Source organism: Pristiophorus japonicus, chromosome Y (genome assembly GCF_044704955.1).
Source record: "Pristiophorus japonicus isolate sPriJap1 chromosome Y, sPriJap1.hap1, whole genome shotgun sequence".
Lineage (NCBI taxonomy): Eukaryota > Metazoa > Chordata > Chondrichthyes > Pristiophoridae > Pristiophorus > Pristiophorus japonicus.
The window spans coordinates 2,822,526-2,841,321 of record NC_092011.1 but is presented as its reverse complement, the minus strand read 5'-3'; positions in this window follow the sequence as shown (position 1 = coordinate 2,841,321).

The following is an 18,796-nucleotide window of genomic DNA, read 5'->3' as shown; positions in this document are numbered from 1 at the left end:
AATACACTGCGAACACTGAGAGAGAGTAATGCCACTAGGGACACTGGGAGAGTAAATATAGGGGAACACTGCGAGAGTAAATACTTTGCGAACACTGGGAGAGAGTAAATACTCTTGGAACACTGGGAGAGTTAATATACTGGGAACAGTGGGAGAGTTAATTACACTGGGATGACTGGGAGAATAAATAGACTGGGAACACTGGACGAACAAATGCACTGGAAACAAAGGGGGCATAAAATCACTGAAAACACTGAAAGAATGTAAATTCAGCGGCAACACTGGGACAATAACTTTACTGGGATCACTCCGAGAATAAATACTCCACGGACACAGAGAGTAAGTACACTGGGAAGATTGGGAGTGTCAATATACTGGGAACAAAGGGAGAATAAAAACACTGGGAAAACTGGGAGAAATTAAATACACAGGGAACACTGGGAGAGTATCTATCCTGAGATCACTAGAAGAGTAAATGCACTGGGGACATTGGGAGAGTAAACATACTTGGAACATTGTGAAAGTAAATACACTGCGAACACTGTGACAAATTAAATACACTGGGAATACTGGGAGAGTAAGTACCCTTGGAAGACTGGCAGAGTAAATACCGGGGAACACTGGGAGAGTATATACACTGGGAAAACTGCGAGATTAAATACAGCGCGAGCACTGGGAGAGTAACTACACTGGCAACCCTGGGAGAGTAAGAACACTGGGATCATTGGGAGAGAGTAAATACACTGGGAACACTGGAGAGTAAATACACAGCAAACACTGGGGGTGTAAATGTACTCAAAACACTGGTCGAGTAAATGCACTGGGAATAGTGGGAGAGAGAAAGTGCACTGGGAATATGGGAGGGTAAATACACTGGGAACACTGGGATAGTAAGTACACTGGGAAAAGTTGGAGTGAGTAAATGCACTGGGAACACTGGGACTGAGTAAATATACTGGGAAAACTGGGACTGAGTAAATACACTGGGAAGAGTGGGAGAGTGTAAACACACTGGGAACTTTGGGAGATTAAAAACACTGGGAAAACTGGGATAGCAAATACACTGGTGAAACTGGGAGAAAATAAATACTTCGGGAACACTTCATGAGAGTAAATTCACTGTGAACACTGGAAGAGAGTAACTACACAGGTAACACTGGGAGATTACATACACTGGGAACACTGCGAGAGTTAATGTACGTGGAACACTGTGAGAGTCAATGCAGGGGCAAGACTGGGCAAGAGTAAATAAACTGGGGACACTGGGAGTGTAAATATACTGTGAATAAAGGGAGAGTAAAAACACTGCGAAAACTGGGAGACAGTAAATAAACTGGAGACAGTGGGAGAGTAACTATACTGCGATCACTGGGAGAGTAAAAACACTGGGAACACTGTGAGAGTAAGTACACTTGGAACAGTGGCAGAGTAAATACGGGGGAACACTGGGGCAGTAAGTACACTGGGAACACTGCGAGAGTAAATACAAAGCAAGCACTGTGAGTTTAAATGCACTGGGACCACTGGGAGAGTAAGTACACTGGGATCAGTGGGATAGAGTAAAATCACTGGGAACACTTGGGGAGTAAGTACACTGGGAACACTGGGAGTTTAAAAATACTGGAAACACTTGGAGATTAAATGCACTGGGAACAGTGTGAGACAGTAAGTAAACTTGGAATATTGGCATAGTAAATACATTGGGAACACTGGGAGAGTAAGTATACTGGGAACATTGGGAGAGAGTAAATACACTGGGAACATTGGGACAGAATAATACACTGGGAAAACTGGGAGAATAAATACACTGGGAACACTGGGAAAGGGTAAATACACTGGGAACTTTGGGTGAGTAAATTCACTGGGAAAACAGGGAGAATAAAAACTCTGGTAACACTGGGACAAAATAAATACACTGGGAACAGTAGGCGATTAAATACACTGTATATACTGGGAGACTAAATACATTGGGAACACTGGGAGAGAATAAAGACACTGGGAACACTGGAAGAATACATGAACTGGCAACACTGTGAGTGCATACGCATTGGGGATATTGGGAGAGCTAATGCACTGGGAACACTGAGAGAGTAACTACACTGGGAAACCTGGGAGAATAAATACACTGTGAACACTGCGAAAGCAAATATACAGGGAACGCAGCAAGAATACATACTTTGGGAGAGATTAAATACATTTGCAAAACTGGTAGTCTAAATACTCTGGGAAAAATGGGAGAATAAATAAACTAGGAACACTTGGAGAGTAAGTACATTGGGAAAAGAGTGAGAGAATAAGTGAAATCGGATCACAGGGAGTCTAAATACACTGGGACCACTTGGGCATAAGTACCATGGGAACAGTGGGAGCGAGTAAACACACTGAGAACAGTGTGAGAGTAAGTACACTGGGAACACGGGAAGAGAGAAAATACAGTGGAGAAACTGCGAGGTTAAATACACTGCTAAGACTGGGAGAGAGTAAATACACTGGGAACACCGTGAGAGTAAACACAATGGGAACAGTGCGAGAGTAAGTGCACTGGGAACACTGGTAGAGTAAATACACTGGGAACACTGGACGAGTAAATAGACTGAGAACACTGGGAGAGTAAGTACACTGGGAACATTGGGAATTTAAATATACTGGCAATACTGTGAGAGAGTAACTTCATTGTAAACACTGGGTGAGAGTAAATAGACTGATAACGCTGGGAGAGTAAATATGCTGGGAACAAAGGGAGAATAAAAACTCTGGGAAAACTGGGATAGATTAAATACTCTGGGTACAGTGGGAGAGTAACTATTCTGAGACCACTGGGAGAATAAATACACTGGGAACACAGGGAGGGTAAATACACTTATAACACTGGGAGAAAATAAATACACGGAACAATAGAAAATGTAATACACTGTGAAATTCAAGAAAGGAAATACACTGCGAACACTGAGAGAGAGTAATGCCACTAGGGACACTGGGAGAGTAAATATAGGGGAACACTGCGAGAGTAAATACTTTGCGAACACTGGGAGAGAGTAAATACTCTTGGAACACTGGGAGAGTAAATATACTGGGAACAGTGGGAGAGTTAATTACACTGGGATGACTGGGAGAATAAATAGACTGGGAACACTGGACGAACAAATGCACTGGAAACAAAGGAGGCATAAAATCACTGAAAACACTGAAAGAGTGTAAATTCAGCGGCAACACTGGGACAATAACTTTACTGGGATCACTCCGAGAATAAATACTCCACGGACACAGAGAGTAAGTACACTGGGAAGATTGGGAGTGTCAATATACTGGGAACAAAGGGAGAGTAAAAACACTGGGAAAACTGGGAGAAATTAAATACACAGGGAAAACTGGGAGAGTATCTATCCTGAGATCACTAGAAGAGTAAATGCACTGGGGACATTGGGAGAGTAAACATACTTGGAACATTGTGAAAGTAAATACACTGCGAAAACTGTGACAAATTAAATACACTGGGAATACTGGGAGAGTAAGTACCCTTGGAACACTGGCAGAGTAAATACCGGGGAACACTGGGAGTGTATATACACTGGGAAAACTGCGAGATTAAATACAGCGCGAGCACTGGGAGAGTAAATACACTGGCAACCCTGGGAGAGTAAGAACACTGGGATCATTGGGAGAGAGTAATTACACTGGGAACACTGGAGAGTAAATACACAGCGAACACTGGGGGTGTAAATGTACTCAAGACACTGGTCGAGTAAATGCACTGGGAATAGTGGGAGAGAGAAAGTGCACTGGGAATATGGGAGGGTAAATACACTGGGAACACTGGGATAGTAAGTACACTGGGAAAAGTTGGAGTGAGTAAATGCACTGGGAACACTGGGACTGAGTAAATATACTGGGAAAACTGGGACTGAGCAAATACACTGGGAAGAGTGGGAGAGGGTAAACACACTGGGAACTTTGGGAGATTAAAACCACTGAGAAAACTGGGAGAGCAAATACACTGGTGAAACTGGGAGAAAATAAATACATCGGGAACACTTCATGAGAGTAAATTCACTGTGAACACTGGAAGAGAGTAACTACAGAGGTAACACTGGAAGATTAAATACACTGGGAACAATGGGAGTGTAAAACCTCTGGGAATACTGGGAGAGAGTAAATAAATTGGGAACACTTCAGAGTAACAATACTGAGATCACTGGAAGAGTAAATACACTGGGAGCACTGAGGGAGCAAATACATTGGGAACGCTGTGATAGTAAGTACACTGGAAACAGTGGGAGAGAGTAAATCCACTGGGAAAACTGGGACCGATTAAGTTCAATGTGAACACTGGGAGAGAGTAAATAAACTTGTAACACTGGGAGAAATAAAATTCACGGAACACTAGGAAATGTAATACACTGTGAACACCAGGAAAGTAAACACACTGCGAACACTGAGAGAGAGTAATGACACTAGGGACGCTGGGAGAATAAATGCAGGTGAACACTGTGAGAGTAAATACTCTGCGAACACTGGGAGAGAGTAAATAGTCTTGGAACAGAGGGCGAGTAAATACACTGGGAACAGTGGGAGAGAGTAAATACACTGGGAAAACTGGGAAAGGGTAAATGCACTGGACACTTGGGAGATTAAATACACTGAGAAAACTTGGAGAGTAAATACACTGAGAACACTGCAGAGCAAGTACACTGGGAACAGTGGGAGAGAGTAAATACACAGCGAACACTGGAGTGTAAATATACGCGAAACACCGGTAGAGTAAATGCACTGGGAACATGGGAGACTAAATACACTGGGAACACTGGGATAGTAAGTACACTGGGAAAAGGTGGAGTGAGTAAATAATCTGGGGAAACTTGGACTGACTAAATATACTGGGGAAACTGGGACTGAGTAAATACACTGGGAAGAGTGCGAGAGGGTAAACACACTGGGAACTTTGGGAGATTAAGTACACTGGGAAAACTGGGAGAGCAAATACACTGGTTACACTGGGAGAAAATAAATACACCGGGAACACTTCGAGAGAGTAAATTCACTGTGAACACTGGGAGAGAGTAACTACACAGGTAACACTGGGAGAGTAAATACACTGGGAACAATGGGAGAGTAAAAATTCTGGGAAAACTGGGAGAGAGTAAATAAATTGGGAACACTTCAGAGTAACAATACTGAGATCACTGGAAGAGTAAAGACACTGGGAGCACTGAGGGAGCAAATACATTGGGAACGCTGTGATAGTAAGTACACTGGGAACAGTGGGAGAGAGTAAATCCACTGGGAAAACTAGGACTGATTAAATTCACTGTAAACACTGGGAGAGTGTAAATAAACTGTTAACACTGGGAGAAATTAAATACACGGAACACTAGGAAATGTAATATACTGTAAACACCAGGAAAGTAAATACACTGCGAACACTGAGAGAGAGTAATGACACTAGGGACGCTGGGAGAATAAATGCAGGTGAAGACTGTGAGAGTAAATACTCTGCGAACACTGGGAGAGAGTAAATACTCTTGGAACAGAGGGCGAGTAAATACACTGGGAAAAGTGGGACAGAATAAGTACACTGGGAAGACTGGGAGAGTAAATCGATTGGGAACACTGGGAGAGCAAATGCACGGGAAACAAAGGGGGCATAAAAATAATGGGAAAACTGAAAGAATGTAAATACACCAGCAAAACTGGGTCAATATATTTACTGGGGTCACTCGAAGAGTAAATACATCTTGAACACAGAGAGTAAGTACACTGGTAAAAATGGGAGAGTAGGTACAATGGGTACAGTGGGAGAGAGTAATCACACTGGGAACCCTGGGAGAGTAACTACACAGGGAACTATGGGAGAGTAAATACACTGGGAACAGCAGGGGAGAGTAAATACACTGGGATGACTGGGGGAGTAAATATACCGGGAACACTGGGAGAGTAAAGGCAGTGGTAACAGTGAGAGTGTACATATACTGGGTAGCCTGGGAGAGAGCACATTCACTGTGAACACTGGATGAGAGTGAATACACTGGTAATACTGGAGAGTAAATACACTGGGAACAACGGGAGAGTAAAACTCTGGGAAAACTTGGAGGGAGTAAATACACTGGGAACACTTGAGGAGTAACAATACTGAGATCACTGAGAGAGTAAATACACTGGGTGCACTGAGGTGATTAAATTCACTGGGAACGCTAGGAAAGTAAGTACACTGGAAACAGTGGGAGAGAGTAAACCCACTTGGAAAACTGGAACTGATTAAATTAACTGGAAACACTGGGAGAGTAAATGCACTGCGAACACTGGGAGAGAGTAAATACACTGGGAACACATGTAGAGTAAATTCAATGATAACACTGGGATAAAGTAAAAACACTGGGAACTCTAGGAGATTTAATACACTGCAAACACTGCAAAACTTACTAAACTGGGAACACTGTGAGAGAGTATATAAACGGGAAACACCGGGAGAGTAAATACACTGGAAACATTGGGAGAGATTAATGACACCGGGAACACTGGAAGAATAAATGAACTGGAAAAACTGGGAGAGTATACACATTGGGAACATTGGGAGAGTAAATGCCGTGGGAACACTTTAAGAGTAAATACACTAGGAAACCTGGGAGAATAAATATACTGTGCACACTGGGAAAGTAAATGCACTGGGAACACTGGGTGAAAGTAAATACACAGGGAACACAGCGAGAGTCAATACTTTGGGAGAGAGTAAATACACTTGGAAAATTAGGAGATTAAATACTCTGGTAACACTGGGAAAAAAATAAACTAGAACACTTGGAGAGTAAGTACAGTGGGAACAGGTGGAGAGAATAAGTGAACACGGATCACAGGGAGTGTAAATACATTCGGAACACTGGGAGAATTAGTACACTGGTAACACTGGAAGAGAGAAAATACACTGGGGAAGCTGCGAGAGTAAATACACTGCGAATACTGGGAGAGAGCAAATACACTGGGAACACAGGGAGAGTAAACACACTGGGAACACTGCGAGAATCCGTACATTGGGAGCACTCGGAGAGTAAATACACTGGGAACACTGGGTGATTAATTACACAGGAAACAGTGAGCGAGAGTTATTATACTGGGGAAACTGGGAGAATAAATACACTGGGAATATTGCTAGAGTAAATACACAGTGCACACTGGGAGAGATTTAAAACACTGGGGACACAAGGAGCGTAAATGCACTGGGAACATTGGGAGAGTACATACACTGTGAAGTCTGAAAGAGCAAATGCACTGGAAACGATGTGCGAATAAATGCACTGGGAACACTGGGAGTGCAAAAACACTGGGAAAACTGGGTGAATAAATACACTGCGAACACTGGGAAATTAAATACACTGGGACTACTGGGAGAGAGTAAATGCACTGAGAAAACTTGGAGAGTAATTACACTAGGCACACTGGGAAAAAATAAGTACAATGCGAACACTAGGAGAGTTAATACACTGTGAACACTGGGAGAATAAATGCATTGGGAACACTGGTAGAGATCAAACACACTGGGAACACTGGGAGTTTAAATGCACTTGGAACACAGCAAGAATAAATACACATGGGACACTAGGGGGCAAATGAACTGGAAACACAGAGAGTGAGTAAATACATTGTGAACACTGGGATAGTTAATACACTGCTAACTCGGGGAGAGCAAACACACTGGGAACACTGGGAGAATGAATGAACTGTGAACACTGGGAGAGTAAATGCATGGTGAACACTGAGAGAATAAAGACACCTGGAGAAAATAAATACACTGGGAACTCTGGGAGAGTAAATAGACTGGGAGAGATTAAATACACTCAGAACACAGCGAAAGTAAATGCATTGGAAATACTGGACGAATAGACGCACTGGGAACAGTGGCAGAGAGTAAGTACAATTGGAACACTGGGAGTGTAAATACACTGGGAACAGTGGGAGAGAGTAAATGCACTGGGAAAACTGGGACATAGTAAATGCACTAGGAAAACTGGGATAGTGAATAAACTTGGAACACTGGGAGAGAGTAACTACACTGGGAACTTTGGGAGATTAAATACACCGGAAAACAGGGAGAGTAAATACTCTGGTAACACTGGGAGAAAATAAATAAGCTGGGAACACTAGGAGAATAAATAATCTGTGAAAACTGGGAGAGTTAATGCACTGCTAACTCGGGGGAGCAAACAAACTGGGAACACTGGGAGAATAAATGAACTGTGGGCACTGGGAGAGTAAATGCATGGCGAACACTGGGAGAATAAAGACATCGGGAGAAAATAAATACACTGTGATCTCTGGGAGGATAAATAAACTGGGAGAGATTAAATACACTCCGAACACAGTGAGAGTAAATACACTGGAAACACTGGTCGAATAAAAACACTGGGAACAGTGGCAGTGAGTAAGTACACTGGGAACACTGGGAGAGTAAATACACTGGGAAAATGGGAGAGAGTAAATGCACTGGGAAAACTGGGTCATAGTAAATACACTAGGAAAACTGGGAGAGTAGATACACTGGGAAAACATGAAGAGAGTAACTACACAGGAACTTTGGGAGATTAAATACACTGGGGAACAGGGAGAGTAAATACTCTGCTAACACTGGGAGAATATAAATACACTGGGAACAATTGGAGATTAAATACACCGTGAACACTGGAAGACTAAATGCAATGGGAGAGATTAAAGACACAGGAAACACTGGAAGAATAAGTATTCTGTGAGAGTATACTCATTGGGGATATTGGGAGAGTAAATACACTGTGAACACTGAGAGTGTAAATACACTGGGGAAACTGGGAGGTTAAATACACTATGAACAGTGGGAGACTAATTACACTGTGAACACTGTGAGAGTAAATACATTTGGAACACTGGGAAAGTAAATACACTGTGAACACTTAGAGAGAATAAATACACTGGATATACTGGGAGAGCAAAAACACTGGGAACACTGGGGCAATAAATACAGAGGAACACGGCGAGAGTAAATACACTGCGAACACTGGTAGAGAATAAATACTCCTGGATCCCTGGGAGAGTAAATGCACTGGTAAAAGTGGGAGAATATAAATACACTGGAAACATTGTGAGGATAAATAGACTGGAAACACTGGGAGTGCAAATACACCGGAAAGAAAGGGTGAGTAAAAACACTGGGAACGCTGGGAGAGTGGAAATGCACCGGCAACACTGGGAGATTCACTATACTGGGATGACTGGGAGAGTAAATACACTGCGAACACTGAGAGAGTAAATACACTGGGAACACTGAGAGAGTAAATACACTGGGAACAGGGGGAGAGAGCAATGAACTCGGATCACATTGAGTGCAACTATACTGGGAACATTGGGAGAGTAAGTAAAATGGGAACACTGGGAGAGAGGAAATGCACTGGTGAAACTACGTGAGTAAATTCACTGTGTTGACTGGGAGAGAGTAAATACACTGGGAACACTGGGAGAGTAAACACACTGGGAACACTGCGAGGGTAAGTACACTGAGAACACTGGGAGAGTAAATACACTGGGAACACTAGGAGAGTAAATACACTGTGAACACTGGGAGAGTAAATACAGTGGCAACATTGGGAGTGTAATTATACTGGGAACACTGGGAGTTTAAATATACTGGGAACACGGCGAGAGAGTAACTTCACTGTGAACACTGTGTTTGAGTAAATAGACTGGTAACACTGGGAGAATAAATATACTGTGCACACTGGGAAAGTAAATGCACTGGGAACACTGGGTGAAAGTAAATACACAGGGAACACAGCGAGAGTCAATACTTTGGGAGAGAGTAAATACACTTGGAAAATTAGGAGATTAAATACTCTGGTAACACTGGGAAAAAAATAAACTAGAACACTTGGAGAGTAAGTACAGTGGGAACAGGTGGAGAGAATAAGTGAACACGGATCACAGGGAGTGTAAATACATTCGGAACACTGGGAGAATTAGTACACTGGTAACACTGGAAGAGAGAAAATACACTGGGGAAGCTGCGAGAGTAAATACACTGCGAATACTGGGAGAGAGCAAATACACTGGGAACACAGGGAGAGTAAACACACTGGGAACACTGCGAGAATCCGTACATTGGGAGCACTCGGAGAGTAAATACACTGGGAACACTGGGTGATTAATTACACAGGAAACAGTGAGCGAGAGTTATTATACTGGGGAAACTGGGAGAATAAATACACTGGGAATATTGCTAGAGTAAATACACAGTGCACACTGGGAGAGATTTAAAACACTGGGGACACAAGGAGCGTAAATGCACTGGGAACATTGGGAGAGTACATACACTGTGAAGTCTGAAAGAGCAAATGCACTGGAAACGATGTGCGAATAAATGCACTGGGAACACTGGGAGTGCAAAAACACTGGGAAAACTGGGTGAATAAATACACTGCGAACACTGGGAAATTAAATACACTGGGACTACTGGGAGAGAGTAAATGCACTGAGAAAACTTGGAGAGTAATTACACTAGGCACACTGGGAAAAAATAAGTACAATGCGAACACTAGGAGAGTTAATACACTGTGAACACTGGGAGAATAAATGCATTGGGAACACTGGTAGAGATCAAACACACTGGGAACACTGGGAGTTTAAATGCACTTGGAACACAGCAAGAATAAATACACATGGGACACTAGGGGGCAAATGAACTGGAAACACAGAGAGTGAGTAAATACATTGTGAACACTGGGATAGTTAATACACTGCTAACTCGGGGAGAGCAAACACACTGGGAACACTGGGAGAATGAATGAACTGTGAACACTGGGAGAGTAAATGCATGGTGAACACTGAGAGAATAAAGACACCTGGAGAAAATAAATACACTGGGAACTCTGGGAGAGTAAATAGACTGGGAGAGATTAAATACACTCAGAACACAGCGAAAGTAAATGCATTGGAAATACTGGACGAATAGACGCACTGGGAACAGTGGCAGAGAGTAAGTACAATTGGAACACTGGGAGTGTAAATACACTGGGAACAGTGGGAGAGAGTAAATGCACTGGGAAAACTGGGACATAGTAAATGCACTAGGAAAACTGGGAGAGTGAATAAACTTGGAACACTGGGAGAGAGTAACTACACTGGGAACTTTGGGAGATTAAATACACCGGAAAACAGGGAGAGTAAATACTCTGGTAACACTGGGAGAAAATAAATAAGCTGGGAACACTAGGAGAATAAATAATCTGTGAAAACTGGGAGAGTTAATGCACTGCTAACTCGGGGGAGCAAACAAACTGGGAACACTGGGAGAATAAATGAACTGTGGGCACTGGGAGAGTAAATGCATGGCGAACACTGGGAGAATAAAGACATCGGGAGAAAATAAATACACTGTGATCTCTGGGAGGATAAATAAACTGGGAGAGATTAAATACACTCCGAACACAGTGAGAGTAAATACACTGGAAACACTGGTCGAATAAAAACACTGGGAACAGTGGCAGTGAGTAAGTACACTGGGAACACTGGGAGAGTAAATACACTGGGAAAATGGGAGAGAGTAAATGCACTGGGAAAACTGGGTCATAGTAAATACACTAGGAAAACTGGGAGAGTAGATACACTGGGAAAACATGAAGAGAGTAACTACACAGGAACTTTGGGAGATTAAATACACTGGGGAACAGGGAGAGTAAATACTCTGCTAACACTGGGAGAATATAAATACACTGGGAACAATTGGAGATTAAATACACCGTGAACACTGGAAGACTAAATGCAATGGGAGAGATTAAAGACACAGGAAACACTGGAAGAATAAGTATTCTGTGAGAGTATACTCATTGGGGATATTGGGAGAGTAAATACACTGTGAACACTGAGAGTGTAAATACACTGGGGAAACTGGGAGGTTAAATACACTATGAACAGTGGGAGACTAATTACACTGTGAACACTGTGAGAGTAAATACATTTGGAACACTGGGAAAGTAAATACACTGTGAACACTTAGAGAGAATAAATACACTGGATATACTGGGAGAGCAAAAACACTGGGAACACTGGGGCAATAAATACAGAGGAACACGGCGAGAGTAAATACACTGCGAACACTGGTAGAGAATAAATACTCCTGGATCCCTGGGAGAGTAAATGCACTGGTAAAAGTGGGAGAATATAAATACACTGGAAACATTGTGAGGATAAATAGACTGGAAACACTGGGAGTGCAAATACACCGGAAAGAAAGGGTGAGTAAAAACACTGGGAACGCTGGGAGAGTGGAAATGCACCGGCAACACTGGGAGATTCACTATACTGGGATGACTGGGAGAGTAAATACACTGCGAACACTGAGAGAGTAAATACACTGGGAACACTGAGAGAGTAAATACACTGGGAACAGGGGGAGAGAGCAATGAACTCGGATCACATTGAGTGCAACTATACTGGGAACATTGGGAGAGTAAGTAAAATGGGAACACTGGGAGAGAGGAAATGCACTGGTGAAACTACGTGAGTAAATTCACTGTGTTGACTGGGAGAGAGTAAATACACTGGGAACACTGGGAGAGTAAACACACTGGGAACACTGCGAGGGTAAGTACACTGAGAACACTGGGAGAGTAAATACACTGGGAACACTAGGAGAGTAAATACACTGTGAACACTGGGAGAGTAAATACAGTGGCAACATTGGGAGTGTAATTATACTGGGAACACTGGGAGTTTAAATATACTGGGAACACGGCGAGAGAGTAACTTCACTGTGAACACTGTGTTTGAGTAAATAGACTGGTAACACTGGGAGAATAAATATACTGGGAACAACGGGGGAGTAAAAACACTGGGTAAACTGGGATAGATTAAATACACTGGGATAAGTTGGAGAGTAACTATACTGTGATTACTGGGAGAGTAAATATACTGGGACTACTGGGAGAGTAAATACACTTGTAACATTGGGAGTAAATAAATATACGGAACGCTAGGAAATTTAATACATTGTGATCACCAGGAAAGTAAATCCACTGCAAACACTGAGTCAGTGTAAAGATACTAGGGACACTGGGAGAATAAATACAGGGGAACGCTGAGAGAGTAACTACTCTGCGAACACTGGGAGAGAGTTAATACACTGGTAACACTGGGAGATTAAATAAACTGGGAACAAAGGGAGAGTAAAACATTGGGAAAACTGGGAGAGAGTAAATACACTGGTAACACTTGAGGAATAACACTTCTGAGACCAATGGCGGAGCACATACACTGGGAGCACTGAGGGAGTAAATACACTTGGAACACTGGGAGAGCAAGTAGACTAGGAACAGTGGGAAAGAGTAAATACTCTAAGAACACTGGAAGAGTAAATACATTGGGAACAGTGGGTGATACTAAATAAACTGGGAAGACTGGGAGAGTAAATAGATTGGGAACACTGTGAGAGCAAGTACACTGTGAACAGTGGGAGGAAGTAGATACACTGGGAACACTGGGAGAGTAAATAAACTGGGAACACTGGGAAATTAAACACACTGGGACTAGTGGTAGTATAACTATACTAGGAACACTGGGAGCGAGTATATTCACTGAGAACACTGGCTGAGACTAAAGACACTGGTAACACTGGGAGAGTGAGTACACTAGGAACAAAGGAGATTAAAAACTCTTGGGATACTGTAAGAGAGTAAGTACACTGCGAACACTTGGGGAGTAACAATACTGAGATCACTGGCAGAGTAAATACACTGAGAGCACTGAGGGAGTAAATACACTGGGAACACTGGGAGAGTAAGTACACAGCAAACAATGGGAGAGAGTAAATCTACTAGGAAAATTGGGACTGATTAAATAAACTGGTAATACTGGGAGAATAAATACATTGCGAACACTGGGAGAGAGTAAATACAATGGGAACACTGGGAGAGCAATACACTGGGAACACTTAGAGTGTAAATACACTAGGTACACTGGAACAGTCAATACAGTGAAAAATCTGGTCGAGGGAAAATTAACTGGGAATACATAGGCAAGTAAATACTTCCGGAACATTGGGAGAGTAAACACATTGTGAAAACTGGGAGAGAGTAAATACACAGGGAACACTGGGAGAGTAAATACACTGGGAACACTGGGAGAATAAATACACTGCGAACACTTGAAGAGTAAATATGCTGGAAACACTGGGAGAGAAAATCCATGCGAACACTAGGAGATAAAATAAACTGGGCGCACTGAGATAAAGTAAATACAATGGAAACATTGGAGAGTAGATACACTGGGAACACTGCGAGAGTAAATACAGAGCGAACACTGAGAGATAACATACTGGAAACACTTGGAGAGTAAGTACACTGGGAACACTGAAAGAGGAAATATTCTGGTAACACTGCGAGAGTAAATAAACTGGGAACAAAGGGAGAGTAAAACACTGGGAAAACTGGGGGAGAGTAAATACACTGGGACCACTTGGGGAGTAACAATACTGAGATCACTGGGAGAGCAAATACACTGGGAGCACTGAGGGAGTAAATACGCTTGGAACACTGGGAGAGCAAGTACACTGGGAACAGTGGGAGAGAGTAAATACTCTTGGTACACTGGGAGAGTAAATGCACTGGGAACTGTGGGTGAGACTAAATAAACTGGGAAGACTGGGAGATTAAATAGACTGGGAACACTGGGAGAGCAAGAGCAATGTGAACAGTTGGAGGGAGTAAATATGCTGGAAACACTGGGAGAGAAAATCCATGCGAACACTAGGAGATAAAATAAACTGGGCGCACTGAGATAAAGTAAATACAATGGAAACATTGGAGAGTAAATACACTGGGAACACTGGGAGATTAAATTCACTGGGAACAGTGGGAGTGTAAACATACTGGGAACACTGGGAGAGAGTAACTTCACTGAGAACACTCGCTGAGAGTAAAGCCACTGGTAACACTGGGAGAGTAAATACACTGGGAAAACTGGGAGATTAAATACATTGGGAACAGTGGGAGTGTAAACATACTAGGAACACTGGGAGAGAGTAAATACACTGAGAACACTCGGTGATAGGAAAGACACTGGAAACACTGGGAGCATAAATACACTGGTAACAAATGGAGAGTAAAAACTCTGGGAAAACTGTGAGAGAGTGAGTACACTGGGAACACTTGGGGAGTAACAATACTGAGATCATTCGGAGAGCAAATACACTGGGAGCACTGAGGGAGTAAATAGGCTTGGAACACTGGGAGAGCAAGCATTCTGGGAAAAGTGGGAGAGAGTAAATAAATGGGAAGACTGGGAGAGTAAATAGACTGGGAACACTGGGCGAGCTAGTACACCGTGAACAGTTGGAGGGAGTTGATACACCGGGTACATTGGGAGAGTAAATACACTGGGAACACTGGGAGATTAAATACATTGGGAACAGTGGGAGTGTAAACATACTGGGAACACTGGGAGAGAGTAAATACACTGAGAACACTCGGTGAGAGGAAAGACACTGGCAACACTGGGAGCATAAATACACTGGTAACAAATGGAGAGTAAAAACTCTGGGAAAACTGTGAGAGAGTGAGTACACTGGGAACACTTGGGGAGTAACAATACTGAAATGACTGGCAGAGTAAATACACTGAGAGCACTGAGGGAGTACATTAACTGGGAACACTGAGACTCTAAATACTCTAGGAACACTGGAACAGTCAATACACTGGAAAAACTGCTCGAGGGAAAATTTACTGGGAACACATGGGTGAGTAAATACTTTGGGAACATTGGGAGAGTAAACACACCTGGAACACTGAGAGAAATTAAAAACACAGCGAACACTGGGAGAGTAAACAAACTGCGAATACTGGGGTAGAGTAAATACACAGGGAACACTGGGAGATTAAATACATTGGGAACAGTGGGAGTGTAAACATACTGGGAACACTGGGAGAGAGTAAATACACTGAGAACACTCGGTGAGAGTAAAGACACTGGCAACACTGGGAGCATAAATTCAATGGTAACAAATGGAGAGTAAAAACTGTGGGAAAACTATGAGAGAGTGAGTACACTGGGAACACTTGGGGAGTAACAATACTGAAATGACTGGCAGAGTAAATACACTGAGAGCACTGAGGGAGTACATACACTGGGAACACTGAGACTCTAAATACACTCGGAACACTGGAACAGTCAATACACTGGAAAAACTGCTCGAGGGAAAATTTACTGGGAACACATGGGTGAGTAAATACTTTGGGAACATTGGGAGAGTAAACACACCTGGAACACTGAGAGAAATTAAAAACACAGCGAACACTGGGAGAGTAAACAAACTGCGAATACTGGGGTAGAGTAAATACACAGGGAACACTGGGAGAGTAAATACACTGAGAACACTGTGAGAATAAATAAACTGCAAACATTTTAAGAGTAAATACGCTGGGAACACTGGGAGAGAAAATGCACAGCAAACACTAGGAGATTAAATACTGGGAGCACTGAGAGAAAGTAAATACAATGGAAACATGGAGAGTAAATACACTGGGAACACTGCGAGACTAAATACAGAGCAAACACTGGGAGAGTAAATACACTGGGAGATAGTAAATACATTGGGAAAGCTGGAAGAGCAAATACATTGGAATACTGGTGGAGTAATTACACAGGGGGCACTGGGAGAGCAAACCCCCCTGGGAACAATTGGAGAGTAAGTAAATTGGGAACACTGGGTGAGATTAAATACACTGGAACACTTAAAGAGTAAATACACTGGGAACACTGGGACAGGAAATACATTCAGAACACTGCGAGAGCAAACATACGGGAACACTGGGACAGTAAATATACTGAAAGCAATGTGAGAGGGAAAAGTTAATTGGAACACTGGGAGATCGGTAATACTTTGGGAAAACTGGGAGAGTACATACATTGGGAAAAGCGAGTGTAAATACATAGGGAACACTGAGAGAGTAAACATACTGGGTACATTTGGAGATTAAATAGAACGGGAACACTGGGAGAGATTAAATTAACTGGTAACACTAGGAGAATAAATTCACTGGGAACACTGGGAGAGTAAATACATTTGGAAACCCATGAGTGTAAATACATTGCGAACAATGGAAGAGAGTAAACACACTGGGAACACTGGGTGAGTGAATACACTGGGAACACTGGGCGAGTAAATAGGGGGAACACTGGGAGAAAAAATAAACTGGGAACACTGAGGGACAGTAAATACACTGGGAACACTGGAGATTAAGTGCACTGGGAATATTGGGAGAGAGTAAATAAACTGGGTAAATGTATTTGTAATACTGAGAGAGAGTAAACACATTGGAAACACTGGGAGAGAAGAAATACATTGGGAACACTATAAGAGTTCATACACTGTGAACACTGGGTGAATAAATACACTGCGGAAACTGGGAGAGTAATTACGCTGGGAATACTCTAAGACAGTACATAAACTGGGGACACTGGGAAGGTAAATACACTTCGAATACAGGGAGAGAAAATACACTGTGAAAACTGGGACTTAGTAAGTACACTTGGAACACTGGGAGAGTAAATACACTGGGAGAACAAGTACACTGGGAAAACTGGGAGAGAGAAAACTTAATCGGAACACTGTGAGATAGTAAATATACTGGGAACACTTGCAGAGTAAATAAACTGGGAAACCAGCGAGAGCAAATACACTGCAAAAACTGGGATGGAGTGAATACACTGGGAACACTGGGAGAGTAAGTATATCGGAACGCTCAACGAGAGTATATACACTGGGAACACTTTGAGAATAAATACACGGGGAACAGTGGGAGAGAGCAAGTACACTGGGAACACTGGAAGAGTAAATACACTGGGAACCCAGGGAGAGCAAATGCAGTGGGAAAACTGGGACTGGGCAAAACACTGGGAACACTGGGAGAGTAAATGAACTGGGAACAAAGCAAGAGCAAATTCACTGGGAAAACTGGGACTGAGTAAATACACTGGGAACTCTGGGAGAGTAAATACATTCGGAAAGCTGCGCAATTAAATACAATGTGAATAATGGGAGTGAGTATATATGCTAGGAAAACTGAGAGAGTTAATATTCTCGGAACACTGGAACAGTACATGCACTTGGAACACTGGTAGAGGGAAAACTTACTGGGAACGCTTGTAGATATTAAAGAAACTGGGAAAACTGGAAGAGTAAATAAACAGGGAACATTGCGAGAGCAAATACATTGGGGACAGTGTGAGAGTAAACACACTGGGAACACCGGGAGAGATTAAATACACTGGAAACGCTGGGAGATTAAATGCAATGGGAACACTGGGAGAGTAAGTACACCTGGAATACTGCGAAAGTAAATACATTGGGAACAATGGGGGAGAATAGGTACACTGGGACCATTCGGAGTATTAATACACTGGAGACCTGGGAGAGTAAATATATTGGGAACGAAGGGAGAGTAAAACAGTGGGAAAACAGGAAGAGAATAAATAGACTGGGGACACTGGGACAGTAAACACACTGAGATCACTGGAGAAGTAAATACACTGGGAATACTGAGAGACTAAATACACTGGGAACACTTTGAGAATAAATACATTGTGAACACTAGTAGAGTAAATGCAATGTGAACACTGGGAAAGTAAATACGCCGGGAACAGTGGGAGAGAGCAAATACACTGGGAACACTGGTGGAGTAAATGCACAGGCTACACAGCGAGAGCAAAACACTGGGAAAACTGGGACTGAGTAAATACATTGGGAACACTGGGAGAGTAAATACACTGGGAATTTTGGGAGAGCTAATAT